This window comes from Trichosurus vulpecula, chromosome 5, assembly GCF_011100635.1.
Source record: "Trichosurus vulpecula isolate mTriVul1 chromosome 5, mTriVul1.pri, whole genome shotgun sequence".
Taxonomy (NCBI): domain Eukaryota; kingdom Metazoa; phylum Chordata; class Mammalia; order Diprotodontia; family Phalangeridae; genus Trichosurus; species Trichosurus vulpecula.
In genome coordinates, this window is record NC_050577.1 from 81,090,873 (window position 1) to 81,106,750 (window position 15,878).

The window sequence follows — 15,878 nt, forward strand, 5'->3', positions numbered from 1 at the left end:
TTCAATGCGATGGTATATTGGGCACAATTTCCAATCAATAATAATCATGCCGTGGTTACTTAAACCTCATTGGATAATGTACTTCTAAAAAGTCAAGAATCCACAATTTCATCTATGTGAATATCCCTCCACTTAACATAGATTGCTCTCTATCCATGCTTTAGTAAATAGTTTCATGAGTTATTCTGGCAAGTGAGTCCTTATTTAGAGATTAGACTTCTGATAGCCTATTGGAACTTAGGTAAATGGGTCTTTGAATGACAGATATTTACTTCAACAAAGGATCCTTTTTAGAAGGTCTTTCCAAAGCATAACCTGGAACCTGTCAAAGCCTGGTCTGTGCTGGCATAGTTTTCAGGAAGCCAGAATACAGAATAGTAATTTGATGATGAACGGACTGTGATATATCTCAGCAAGGTTATGGATTCAAGATAAGCTTGTTCCTTCCAAGAGTACAGTCCCATTCATTTCAGGGCATGTCACTCTAGATCAAAACAAATCAATAATCATCCTAGTAGGTAATAGTACTCACTCCCAAGGCAAGTCATCTTCACTTTAGAACACAAGAAAAGATTGATTCATCAAATAAGTAATGAACTTTTCAGCAATAAATCTATTTTGTAATGAATCTTCCTTGCTAGATGGTATGGCAGTGAGAGCTGCAACAAGTACCAAACCCTGCTCTGAGTACAGTGGGGTAACTGAACCTCACCTTATAGGAAGAGCAAGGATAAATTAGAAGGTGATTCCAGCCAGCATATATTTTGTACAAAGAAAAGGTCCAACGAGTATGCATTATTTACAAGAACATGATAGAACAGTACTATAACCATCACATAGAAATGACAGGTAATATAGATAAGCTCTTTGTAACTTTAAATCACTATTTAAATGTGAGCTATTATTATAATTACTTCTGTAGTGAGCATTTGCCTCCAATTTGCTTTTGTTTTTTCTCCTTCCTCAAGCCACATTTCAAGCTAATTGTCAAGTCTTTTAATTTCTTTGTTTAAAAGGTAAAGTCTGTTCCACATATTCTGTCTTCTTGTTTTCACCAGAATAACCCTAGTAGAGGCTGCAATTCGATTCCTTTCTTTCTTCCCCAAGATAGTTCCCCCACCCCAGGAAGCTTTTCCTACTGTCCTTCTTTTCTTCCAAAAGCAAAGATTCAGTTATAACCTCCTGTGCACACGTGGCTAGTTCAGCAATGTTTCAAAAGGTATTTTGAGCTAAGTATTGGTTGGAATAGAAGTCTCCTGCAGTCTCACTTTGAGGGGTTTTTTTTGATCCTATGAATATTTTCACTTCATAAATGGGACATCTGAGGCATAAGGAGGTTAAATGACCTGTCCACAATAATAAAGCTAGTAAATGATAAAATTCGAACAATCCAATCAAATGAGATAATATTTGTAAAGCTCTTAGCCTGGTCCTTGGTGCATAGTAGGCCCTTAATAAATGCTTGTTACTTTACCTTTTATATTACCCAGGGTACCAATTCAGCTCAATTCATCAAGCATTTATTAAATAACTGCTGCACACAAGGCACTGTGTTAGCCACTCGGGCTAATGTAAAGATAAATATGAAACTCTATTTTGTCTCAATGAGCTTACATTTTACTGGGGCAAAATATATACACAGATAAGTAATTACAGATATTTATATATATATATATATATGTGTGTGTGTGTGTGTGTATATATATATATATATATATATATACATATATATATTAACTTCCAGAGGAGTAGGGATAGCTTTAGCAATGCGGTGGCGAGTATTCGGGATCAGGAAAAGACTTTTAATAAAGGTAGGACCTATATGGAGCCTTAACGGAAGCTGGAGATTCCAAAAGATAGAGGGGGAAGATGTCATCCTAGGCATGGGGTCAGTCTGTACAAATATATGTCAGTGTGGAGTGGGTTGTCATGTAATGGGAACATCAAGAAGACCTGTTTAATTGGAATATAATCAGGGATGGGGATTAATATGAAATCACTTCAGAAAGATAGAGTCAAAGATTGAAAAGCATTTTAAATGTGAAGCGTAAGTTCTTGCATTTTATCCTAGGGTAAATAGGGAGCTACTGAACTTTTTGAGAAGCATAGTAACCTGATCATGTCTATGCCGTAGGAAAATCAATATGGCAACTACATGGAGAGAGATAGACAAGTAGAATACTTCATTGGTTCAGAAAAGGGGATGAGAGCTATATACATGGAGAGAGATATTGTGAAGAATCTACAAGACTTCATATTTATTGGATATAAGGCCTGAGAGTGAAGAAAGAGTCAAGGATTTCTCCAAGGTTACAAACCTGGCTGCAGAGGGGGTAACAGCAAAAGAAATGGGGATCTTTTGGAAGATGGATAGTTTGTAGGGAAAATGTAATGTGTTTTGTTTTGGTTATATTGAGTTTGAGATACTACAGTAAAATCTCATCAGGAAAGAGGGAAAAAAGACAATAAAAGTTTGGGTGACTCTGAGGTACCACCTCATGTCTATCAGAGTGGCTAATTTGACAAAAAAAGAAATATGTTGGATGTGGGAAAGAATGTGGGAAAACTGAGACATTAATGCACTGTTGGTGGAGTTGTGAACTGATCCAACCATTCTGGAGAGCAGTTTGGAACTATATCCAAGGGATTGTAAAACCGTGCATACCCTTTGATCCAGGAATACCACTGCTAGGTCTATACCAAAGTAGAAAGGACCTATTTATACAAAAATATTTCTAGCAACTCTTTTTGTGGTGACAAAGAAATGGAAACTGAGGAGGCTGCCCATCAACTGGGGAATGGTTAAACAACATTATTGTGCTATAGGAAATGACAGGCAGGGTGAAAAACTTGTAAAGACTTACATGAACCGATATATAGTGAAGTGAGCAGAACCAGAAGAACCTACACAGTAACAGCAATAGTGTTCGATGAAGAATTGTGAATGACTTAGCTATTCTTGGCAATACAATGATCCAAGACAATCCCAAATAACTAATGATGAAGCATACTATCTACCTCCAGAGAAAGAACTGATATTGACTGAATACAGACTGAAGAATGCTATTTTTCATTTTCTTTCTATTTTTTTATTCAAGTCTTCTTGTACAAAAAGACTAATATGGAAATATTTTACATGATTGCACATGTATAACCTATATCTGATTTTTTACCATCTCAGAGAAGGGGGAGGAGAGAGAGAAAGAGGAAGGAAGGGAGGGATAGAATTTGGAACTGAAAACTTTAAAATATTAAAATAAAAGTTTGGAGGTTTTTAACCTATTTCATGTTCTCTAAAAAATAAAACAAAACAAACAAAACACCCTCTCTTGCCTATAGAACAAAAGGACTTGACCTTGAATGACTTCTAGCAGTCAGCAGCATGGTTTGCAGCTGCTAACCAGCCCTTTCTACATGTTTGTTCTGTTGGAGAAGCATCCCTAATTAAACCTAGCTAGAGGTTTTAGACTCTAAAATAAATCACTTGTGCCTTGTCTGTGATCAGCATGCTATATAGAAAGAAGCAAATAGATGCAGCTACAGGCTGGCACAAATTCTAGGAAGGGACCTTACAGATTATAGGGAAAGGAAGTGTTGAGTAATTAAAAGAACCCTGAGAGTCTGGCTCTCTGAGGACTACTTCTAGCTCTGTGGCTTTTAGCAAGTCATGTGACCTCTCTGGGTTCTACTTTCTTTATTGGAAAAAAATAAATTCCATCTGTATAGTTTTCCAGTGTTTGCAAAGCACTTTGCCTATATATATACACTTATGTGAATATATGATGTCTTTCCCATTAGAATGTAAACTTCTTGAGGTCAAGGGTTATTTCATGTTTATCATTGCATCCCTAGCACTTAAAACAGTACCTGGCACATGCTCAATTCTTGATAAACATTTGTTAATTGATTATTTTATTTGATCATCACAACAAGAATATGAAGTAGGCACTATTATTCTCCCCATTGTATAGCGGAGGGAACTGAGACTGAAAGAGTTTAACTGACTTGACTAGCAATCACACAATTACCAAGTGTCAGAGGCAGAATTTGAATAGGGGTCTTCTTAGTTACAGGTCTGTTATGCCACAAAATCAGAGGAGGTGATCCTTAATCTTTATTCTAAAATCCTGTAACTATATGAGAGAATAATTAAAGCTATGTAATATTCATTTTACATTTCAAGGCTCATCTAGTAAAACGATCTTAGCAACTTCTTTTTGATACTCTCTATTCATATGTGTGTGTGTGTGTGTGTGTATAAATTCCCCATTCTAACACTACAATAGGACCATTTAGTTAAACCTTTTAAATCAAAAAAGGGCAGGGAGAGGGGGAGTTTTGCCACTTGACAGTGAGTTCCTTCTTACATAGGAATTTACCTTTTGTGACCATCATTGCCAGGGCTGTCCCTTTGGGTTCCTCCAATTTGCTTGCCAGCCTTCCCATTAGGAGCCCCAGAGGTTAATTCTAACTCTCTGCCTTCCATTAGTCAGCCATTCAATCAACAAGTACTGTGTAAGCTCTCGATGTGTGCCAGGCACTATGCTCAGTTCTGGATATAACATACAAAAGTCTAACAGTTCTTGCCCCTAAGAAGCTTACATTCTAACAGGAAACATTATTTTATACTGTTTCTGAAGCCATTGTAGAATCAGAGGATTTTTGGTCCTGCCCAGAGGCTTTAGAGATATTGTGGTACAGCTACTTAATTAATAATTTGTTGCTTTAAAAAATCACTACCTAGGTGAGCTGTCACTATACATGATGGATGAATCTCGTGGCTACATAGGAAAGAATGATAGGAGCGGGTATCAAATAGTTCCTGGCTGCCTACACTTATACCTAGGCTCCTTAGAGGTATTATTACAGCCGTGAACAAGAATGTTTCAGAATTAAGGAAGTTTCCAGACTGTCAGTGGCTCGCCATCTCGATCCTCCATGTAAAAGATTTAAGCCTGTAACAAGGGAAATAAATGACGGTATTTGGCTTCGCTTTTTAAATTGTATTTGGCTGGTATGTTTCTCCTCTTTTTATTGCACAAATATTTACATGGTGAAATGATAGGATTATTTTAGGGGGCAAAAACACCTAGATAAAGAAAACTATTGTTCCCCACAGCCTTGTAGGGGTGACATATTAAAAACATATTGGCTGAGAAGCAACTATTATAAATAGCTGGCTGGGTAGTTCAATACATTAGTGTGCTAGTCTTTTGATTCTGCTATAATTATAGAATGAAAGCTTCACTCCCTGCAGTGGGCGAGCATTTAAAATTACAGCTGAGCTAGTAAATTACGGGTCCTCAATGTCCTAGGCAGACAGATTGCTTTCAGTTCATGAAGAGGGGCTCAGTGCTGTGTCAAAGCCAGATTCTCCTAGTGAGCTTAATATGTTCTATTTAAAAGCACAAGACAGAATAAAGGAAGTAGGAGATTTTACAATTCACCAGCATAAACATTTATTTTTGTTTTCCCACCACACCAGGGCCAGTGTTGCCTAGGGAATGCTTACATGATCCACATTGATTTTTGTTTTCCCTGCCCCGGGGAGAACAAAGCTGACCAGTTAATAGCCAGTGTTTGTGAGTTGGATGGGTACTGTTTCAGTGATGGGTTTGATTCCTACATGAAGGTGGCACTGTGCCTTTTGTCTCTGTCCCTTCACCCACTATCTAAGCCTCCATTTTGTCTCAGTGCCAATGAATGGCTTTAAGATGTCAACACAACCCAAACAAAACACAGTTGGACTGGCAAGTGGATTTACTTTCCAATCTCAGCTTAATTTTCAAGGAAACATGAAGGAGACTGAAAAGATAGTCAGATCTTTTGAACCTTCACCACCTCCCCTCAAATGACTCTCATAAGTCAAATGGGACAGATTTTTAATACTAAGAGGGAGCGTTTAAGTAGCACTTTAAGATTTACAAATGCTTTGCAAACATTTTCTCATAAAATCCTCACAGCGACCTTGGGAGGCAAGCACTGTTTTTAAACCTCATTTTACAGATGAAGAAATTGAGGGAGATACATATTAAGCAGCTTAAGCTAATAAGTGTCTAAGTCTAGATATGGCCTCAGGTGTCTCTGACTCCACAGCCCAGCGCTCTATCCAATGGGTTTTCTAGCTGGTTCCATCAATTAGATATTTGCTTTGAAGAATTAATATTTTTTCGGTATTCCACGTCTTAAACCATTGTCAAAAGTTCTTGATTTTTAAGGAAGTATTGATGCTCTTTTTTGTTTTTATCTCACCATTCTTTCCAAACATATTTCACCTCTTCACCTTTTTCCTCTCTGTCTCAGAGGACCATCCTTAGAAAACAAAGAATAAATAGGAAAAGGAAAAAGAGTTCAGAAAATTAACCAATACATCAAAAAAAGTTTTATGTTATCTACAGTGTTCCATACCCATTGCCCCTACTTCTGCAAAGAAGGGAGGTGGGTGTCTTCCTATATCATTTCTTGGAGCCTAACTTGGTCATTTTAATTTCTTAGGATTCTGTTTCATTTGGTAGGATTTTTTTTTCTATTAACATGATTTCAGTCCATTGTGAGGGCAGCTAGGTGGTTCAGTGGATAGAGTGCCAGGCCTGAAGGCAAGAAGACTCACATTCCTGAGTTCAAATCTGGTCTTAAACACTTATTAGTTGTGTGATCCTGGGCAAGTCACTTAACCCTGTTGGCCTCAGTTTCCTCATCTGTAAAATGAGCTGGAGAAGGAAATGGCAAACCACTCCAGTATCTTTCCCAAGAAAACCCCAAATGGTGTCAGGAAGAGTTAGACGGGACTAAAAAGGACTGAATAACAAAAGTTATTGTGTATATTGTTTTACTTGTTCTGTTCACTTCTCTTTGCATATGTCCATAAAACTCTTTCCATGTTTCTAGGTTTCCATCATAGTCATTGTATCTTAAAGCATAAGAATCTTCCGTTACATTCACATACTTCAACTTGTTTAGCCCCTCCCCAACTGGTAGATACCTGCTTTGTTTCCAGTACTTCGAATTTTTAAAAAAAAAAAAAAAGATATTTTTAAGTGGGCCCTTTAAAAAAATTATCATTGATCTACTTGGGGTAAATGCCTGAGAGGGATCTTTGGGTCAAAGGGTATGGCCACTTTAGCCACTTGTTTCACCTAACTTCAAACTGGTTTCTAGGTCACTAGTTCTTCCAGTGTATGCTGAGTAGCTATAGTCGTGAGAGAACATATAGTTAAGGATCACGTGGAGATGGCAGCTGCTGCCTCATTTAAGCTGAAAAGGTTGTAACTCCAATGTGACATAAACTTTTTTATATGACCCAAACCTCAGCCAGGGAGAGTTATTCTGGCAGCTGAAGGAAAACAGAGCATGAACTAGAAGGATAAGGGTTTGATCCTTCTATAGAGATTTTCTGCTGTTGTTAAGTTGGGTTTCTGTCATATCCAATTCTCCACGACCCCATTTGGGGTTTTTTTTGGCAGAAATACTGGAGTGGTTTGCCATTTCCTTCTTCACCTTATTTTACAGATAAGGAACAGAGGCAAGCAGAGTTGAGTGACTTGCCCAGGGTCACAGCTAGTAAATGTTTGAGGCCAGATTTGAATCCAAGAATGAGTCTTCCTGACTCCAGGTCAAGTGATCTAATCCACTGTGCCATAGCTGCTGCCCAGTTCTGTAGAGACCAAAGCTAAAATCACAAAGCTTGATGGATTTTGGATTCTTTTGGATTCTTCAACATTATCTCCCCTTTTGAGACTCCTTTCCCTACCCTTAAGATCTCTTCCACTAAGTATTGAGTGCCTTGGTACAGTCCAAAATTATCTACTGTTATATTATCCCCCCTGGCTTTGCTCCTGGCCTGGGCTTGAAAATCATGCCCTTTCTGCTGTCTCATCCTGGAACCTTCTTTAGCAACTAAAGCCTCCTCACCCTGCAACATCCTACCATCTCTGCAGACTAAAAGTCCTGGAATATCCTACCACAAGGCCCAGCCCCCTCCTTGGTTTGGTGAGTTGTTCCTAGAGCCTTTAGTGAAGGGGACCAGGCCAGCCTGCCACCATTTCCCTACTAGTTCTAGTCCTTACTTTCTGGTCTTCGAAATCATACCCCTGCATAAGGTACTTTCATTCCACCCTACCATTTTCTTCTCTTTATGTCCTGTCTACCTACCACCTTGCCATTAGAATGTAAGATTCCTGATAGCAAGGACTATTTTCCTTTTTGCTTGTAGGTTTAACCAGGTAATTAGCAGAGTGCAAGGCACATACTAATCCCTTAATAAATGCTTATTTCCTTCCTTCCTTCCTTCCTTCCTTCCTTCCTTCCTTCCATTCTGAGCTATATCTTGCCACTGAACACAAATGGCTTCAGAGGAGAAAGTGAGGCTGGGGACTTTGCACAGCACTCCCTCACTTAAACCTAACTCACTTGCATGCCATGACATCACCTCTCTGATGTCATGGTCATCTTTGAGAATGAAGGACTAACAACAGCAACCCTTAATCCTTGTATCCCACCTGCCCTCCCCTCTTTATCCCCATCACAGCTAAGTTACTTTGTGCAAGAAGGCAACATCTATTAAGCACATCATTTGTTAAGACAAGCATTTATTAAGCACTTACTATTTGCAAACGCACTATGCTAAGCACTGAGGATGCAATTACAAGCAAAAAGATAGTTCCTGTCCTCAAGGAACTTAGATTCTAATGGAAGAAGACAACACACAAAAGGGAGGGAAAAGTAGAGAGGGAAGGAAAGATGACATACCCACACAAGGGCATGGTGGTAAAATGTTGAGAATCAGAAACCCAACCATCAGGGGAATGAAACATAGCTGGCCTGGGCCAATCCCCAAATTGGAAGCACCTGAAAAAAATCACCTATGGAAGAAGGGAGCTAGTATGGCAGAGGGATGTTCCTGGGTAAGAAGGACCCAGATGCTGAGGGACGTTCTAGGGTAAGAAGGCAGTGGAGTCATGGAACCATTATAACCTAACTACCTAACAAGTACTACCTTCTGCTCATTAGCATGACAACTTCTAACTCTCTCAAGTACTAGCGACTTGCTGTGGTAGCCCTCTAAAGTAATGATGCCCACCTTGACTTGACCCTTCTTTCTACGTTTGACTTTATGGTATGATAAATTGTGAGCTGAATGTTGTGAACCTTAGAGGACATCTATTCTGATTCCTCATATTTGAGATGAAAAAACTGAGGCCAAAAGAAATGAAGCGACTAGCCCTAGACACATAAATAGTAAGCATCAATGGCAGGATTTGAACCAAGGCCCTTTGATTCTTTATATATCGCTCCAGAACAAATAATAGCTCATAAAGTAAAGTACTTTAATATTTTCAAGGTGATTTCTTCACAGCAATCCTGTGCAGAAGGCAGTGTACATATTTTTGTCACCACCTGAAGAAACCAAGGTTCTGAGAGTTGATGTGAATTGCCCAGTGTCTTATACAGGATTTGACTCTGAGGTCATGACTGCAAATCTAGCATTCTATCCACTACAGAAAACTGAGTTGGATAAGGATTGGACACCTTCAAAAATTTCAGGAGATTCTAAGGATAGTAAGTAAATGATAACCTATATTTGTGCATGAATGAACTTGCCAAAGACCCCTAACATAGTTGTGAGCAGCTTGTGACATGGAAGGATATATTTGTGAAGTGGGAGGTGGTACAGTGGATACAGTGCCAGGCCTGGAGTCAGGAAGGCCCTTATTTCTGAATTCCCATCTTAGCCTCAGACACTTACTAGCTGTGTGACCCTGGCCAAGTCACTCAACCCTCTTGGCCTCAGTTTCCTCATCTGTAAAATGAGCTGGAGAAGGAAATGGCAAACCACTCCACTATCTTTGCCAAGAAAACCCCAAATAGGGTCATAAAGAGTTGAACATGAATAGAATGACTAAACAAGGAAAAAAAATGCTTAATGAGAATTAGGTACTTTGGATATCCAGTATCTTAATAAACTGCATGAAACTTTTTTTATTATATATTTATTTGGGTTTCTCTAATCGTGCCATCATTTCACTTCTTTCACCCACATTAGCCTATCAGAGATTTAGTTTCTCATTAGAGGATGTGACTCTGAACCCTTATGCTATCTGTTCTCCCTTCAGGAGTGCTGAAGGCAATGACAATTGAGGAGATATTTGGACTAATGAATTACACATAGACATTCTTCTTAGTAGACTCAACAGAAAAGTTGCAAATCTAATGAATTGCTGCCTGAGTGTGCTCTCTCTCTGGGCAAATTGAAGGGACATTGCCCAAGGGCTATACCATTTTATTCTCCATATTTAGATCAGAAAGGATTTGTTTTTTTTTAAAGGAGGAGTGGATCCTTCTAATGTGATCTTCCTGTGCCAACCGAATGCATTCCCCAAACTCTTGGTTAAAAACAATCAACATTAAAGTTTAAGACTTAGTAGAATCTCAGATAATATAAACTCTGAAGATTCCATTTCTGTCAACCACAGGAAATCTTGTTCTCATCAGAACCAAAAGTAACCTAAAAATACAGAGAAGAGGAAAAATGTACACATTACTCTGAACAATGTGGCTGACTCTGGAACTCTCAGATTACATTTCACAGACTAGCAAGGTGATGAAAAGATAATAACTAACCTTTATATAATACTGGAAGGTTTGCAGAGCACTTTATGTGTGTCATTTCACTTGGTCCTCATAATACCTGGGGGATGTAAAGTGCTTTTATCCCCATTTAAAGGTTGAGCAAACTGAGGCTAACAATGTTAAGTAAATTTCATAAAGTTATATATCCAGTATGTGTCTGAGACAGGATTCGAAATCAATTCTTCCTAACTCCAAGACTAGTGTTCTGTCTACTATGTGACTCAGCAGCCTAAATGATCAAACAAAATTCTTAGCAAGGGCTACTAATGTAAACATGTGTAGCGGGGGTGGAGGGGATGGCATCTTTATTTTCACTAACTGAAATTTAACATTTTCTTCAATCATTTTAAAACATTATTCTGAGAAGGGGCTATAGGCTTCACCAGACTACCCAAGGGATCCATGAAACAAAGCGGGCTAAGAAGCCCTGCTCTGAGGAGAGAGAAAGCTTTTCTCTTCTTCCTGATTTGTTTTGAGGACATTATTAGTAAAAAAAGAATAATAGGATTTAGGGATCCCCTGGCACAGCCCTAGTATTTAATCATTGCAGAAACAGACTCCAAGGCATAGAGTGATGTGCTTATATCATAAGGTTATTTATCAACTTCTTGGACCTGAACCTGGGTCTCTGAAACTCATAACAATCATCATGATTCATATGTGTGTGTGTGTGTATAAATACATATATATATATATTATACATATTACTTTAAGGTTTATAAAATACTTTCCCCACTGTAATATTGTGGAGCAAAAAGGACAAATACAGCTATACTCAGTTTGTTTATGCATAATTCTAGGCTCAATGAGGTGGAGGAAGTTAGCCAGAGCCATACAGCACTAGATTGTCAAAACTGGAATTTTCACCCAAGTCTACCAACACTACCATGCTTTCCAATATACTCATAAATGGCATTCAGCAAACAAATGTTTATTAAATGTCTGTGGTATGGAAGATACTGTGCTAGGCACTTGGTGATAGGTTGGAGGGGGATAGAGATTTAATTCTACTTGTTGGAATTTTAAAAAGGACACGTCTAAACAGTTAAGCAAATACAATGTATTTGACAAAGAGGAGAGTACGAATAATTCAACAGAATAGAAAGGATTCCATAGAAGAGGTGGTGCTCCAAATGATCTTTGAAAGAATCTGAAGATTCTAAGATGCATAGGTGAATAAGGAGCATGTTACAGGTACATGAGTCTGTCTGCAAAGGCCTAAAGGCAACCTGTGGATAGCTGACTTTGGGAAACTGGCAAGCAGAGCAGTTTATTCAGAATACAATAAATATAAAGGTGGGGAGGAGGAGATGATGAAAAATATATTTGGAAAATAATCTAAAACCTTATTTTGAAAGGCTTTCAGTGCTAAGCTGAGGAGCCTGTATTTTATCCCACAGGTAATTTGGAACCTCGAGCAGGGGAGTGCTTTGGGAAGATTGTTTTAGCAGCAGGATGGCAACATAGAATTTATCAGTGTCCTTTATTTCCTTGTTCATTGTAGATGATAGGTGGTTCTTATAATTATCCCTTAGGACAGAGACAAGGCTAAACAAAACATAGCTTAAAGATCAATCAATCAATAAGTATTAATTACGTGCCTGTTAGGTGCCAAGCTGGGTACTGGGATACAAAAATCGAAACTGTTTCTTCCCTTGAGGAGGTTAGCCAGGAATGACAACATGTATTTATAGAAGGGAGGGAGGGAGGGAGAGAGGGGGAAAGAGAGAGAGAGACACAGACAGACAGACAGACAGACAGACAAAGTTGATAAATTAGGGAGTGCTAACAACTGTTGGGGATTGATGTTGAAGATGGGGCTTGAACTGAATTTTGAAGAGAACTAGACATTCCAAGAGACAGAATTGAGGATCATGGTGTCTGTCAATAGTAAGCACCTAATAAATGACCTTTTACTGACAAAATGAGAAAGTATATTTCGGGCATGAAGGAAGAGAGATATAAGAGAGTATTGTGTATAAGGAACAATGAAAAGGTCAGTTTGGTTTGACAACAGTGTGTGTGGAGGGGAGTAATGTATAATAAGGTGGAAGACATGTTGGGGTTAGGTTCTAAAGAGCTTTACAAGCTAAACAAAGCTGTTTTTATTTGATCCTAAATCTGATAGGGAACCTTGGGAATTTGTTTAGTAAGCAAATCAGATACTTTGGGAAAATCACTTTGGCAGTTGTATGGAGAATGAAATGGGGTGGGGCAAGAGTTGAGGTAGGGAGACCAATTAGGAAGCTATTGCAATAGATGAAGCCCAAACTAGGGTGGTGGTGTATGAGTAGAAAGGCATAGACGTGAGAGCTGTTGTGGAAGTAAAAACGGGATTTGGCAATGAAATAAATGGACATATGAGGAGATGGAGAGTAAGTTGTCAAGGATGAGATCAAGGTTGCACACTGTTAACAAATCTTAAAGCATCACACGTTAAGACTTCAGAAATGTTTGATGGCTTGGATATTCTGTACGCTGATGCCTTGTGTAACTCCCTCCGTGCTTTAGTCTACAGACCTTAGTAGGACCACCAAAACCTTCACGACTGAATGTCCAACCTTCAGTTAATCGGCCACCCCAATTGAGTTGGGCTAACCCTAGAACAAAGGCATTGAGGTCATTGTTGGGTCCATTTTCAGAGCCTCTCCAATTTAGTAGCACTTGTTACGAGTTTGCAATCTGTCCACCCAAGAACCTTTTAAAAAATTAGAATTACTTTTACAAGAGGGGGAGGTAGTGTTTTAAGGGTGAAAATTTTGAAAACTTTCAAAAAGAGAATCTATCTGCTCTTAATACTGGAATAATATGCATACAATAAACACTTAAGCCCTTAGCGCAGTGCTTGACATATACTATGAGCTTAATAAATGCCTTCTTGATTTAATCAGTAAAAATGATTGCAAAAGAAAAAATATTTCCTTTATATTGCTTCTCCAGACTTTGAACTAGTTATTTTGCTGTTTTATTTTGACCAGTTGTCTCATAGCACACTCAAGACAGAGATCTGTGGTGGAAAAAAAAACTGATTAAGTATGCAGTGTTTTCCCTGACTCAGGTTTCCTCGGTTTTAAGATATTCTCCTTATACCCAGTACTCCAGCAGGAGGCATATCAAGTTGGAGGCACGCGATAACTAATCAGTAAGAAAGTCTTTCTATGTCATTTTAGAAAAGTGATGTTAATAGGTTGGGGAAGATTTAGTTTAACCTAGCCCCACCCACAACTATAAAATCCCTTCTAGATTAAAATCTAGGATTCTGAGTCCTCATTTGACCTCAGAACAACCCTTATTATTATTATTTTAGTTTCCTAAAGAAGCAAAGTATAGCTCAGAATGTCAGAAAGGTGGCATGATTGGATTTGCCATTTTGCCTCCACCAGGGAATTCATAACCTCCCTCCATCCCTACCTTACCTGACCCCTACATGTATACAGCCTATTCTACAGGACAGTTCTAATTATAATATGAATAACTGATATTTATACAGGATATCCCATAAGTCTTAATGTAATTTTCAACTTTACTGACTTAAAACTGCCTAAGATTTTTGGACTCCCCTACAGAGCACTTGAAGGCTTTCAAAACACTTTGCTTACATGATCTTACTTGAACCTCAAAAAAAAACCCTGATGTAGGCAGTAGAGTTAGCTATTCCACGTTTTGCAGAAGAGGAAGTGGACAGAAAGAACTTGAGTGACTTGGTCGTGGTCAGATAGCAAGTCACAGATAGGATTTCAGCCCACATCATCTTGACCCCAAAGCCAGCACTGGATTCTGGCATGCCATGCTGAGGGTCTCTTTTGTTCAACTCAAATTTGCTTTCCTCTAACCAACTGGGTCCTGTTTGGCTTTTGTGAAAATCATATTGGAGAAGCATATAAAAATGTTTCAAAAACTATGAAGTTTGACATGAATGTAAAATAAAATTATCATTAAGCATTATGATCATAATTATTCTTATCAACTTTTAATCAGCAGTCCTGTCTTTAGGCCTAGTATCCTTTTCACTACATATTCTTTGATTCAGGAAGCATGTATTAAGCACCTATAGTATGAGACACTGTAAATTCATGTTGGCTGATCTGCACACTTTTGACCTCAAGGGAATTTATTTGTGTCTCTGTGTGTGTCTGTGTGTCTGTGTGTCAGTGTGTCTGTGTGTGTGTGTGTGTGTGTGTGTGTAGTTAATTACAACTTATTAACACCTCTACTAATAAATGGAGGGTAACAATCTGCAAAATCACATGAATTACCTAACTAATTAAATTGCAGTCCTTGAAGTGTTTGAAGTACGGCATAGTGGATGGAGTGAATAGATATGAATTCAAATGTGGCCTCAAATACTAGCAGTGGGACCCTTGGCTCTGATTGCCTGTTTCCTCAACTGTAAAATAGGCATGGTAGTGGGACCTACCTCCCAGAGTTATTGGAGGAAAAATGAGATAGTATTTTTAGAGTGCTTTGGAAACATTGAAGCGCTATGTCAGTTATTTTGAAATTAATGTCATGGGAGATAGTTATACTGTAACAAATATCCCTCTGTACCACTACCAGAGAATTTCTTATGCTATAATCTGTGAAGGAGCATCAGTGGTGTGGCTTATTAGATAAAAAAGCTGGCCTTGAAGCAAGGACGACCACAGATTCAAGCCCCAACACAAGTGGACTGTGTGACCTTCAGCATATCATGTGAACCTCTCAAAAGAGCTTCTGAAGATTGTAAGCTGTAGAGAAGGTTGTTGTTCCATTATTTCAGTCACGTCTGACTCTGTGACCCCATTTGGTGTTATCTTTGCAAAGGTACTGGAGTGGTTTGCCATTTCCTTCTCCAGCTGATCTTACAGATGAGGAAACTGAGGCAAATAGGGCTAAGTGACTTGCTTAGAATCATATAGCTAGTAAGTGCCTGAGGAAGGATTTGAACTCAAGAAGATGAATCTTCCTGACGCCAGCTCGAGGTACTTAATTGCATTGATAGAAAAAGTTTCTTAACATGGGGATTTTCTAACCAGTGCTTCTTAAACTGTGGGTCGTGACCCCACATGGGGTCTCAAAAATTTGACAACAGTAAAAAGTTTCTGAACATCCAATGATCAAATATAAAAACTCACAATGAATCTGAGGTGTTTCTGGCAGCACTTAACCATGTTGCATCACCAACTTCACTGCAGCCTTGGTTCTGAACACAAAGCATGTGCATTTTGCTCTGTGAATTCCCTGAAGCCACACAATGCCAAGGAATGCTG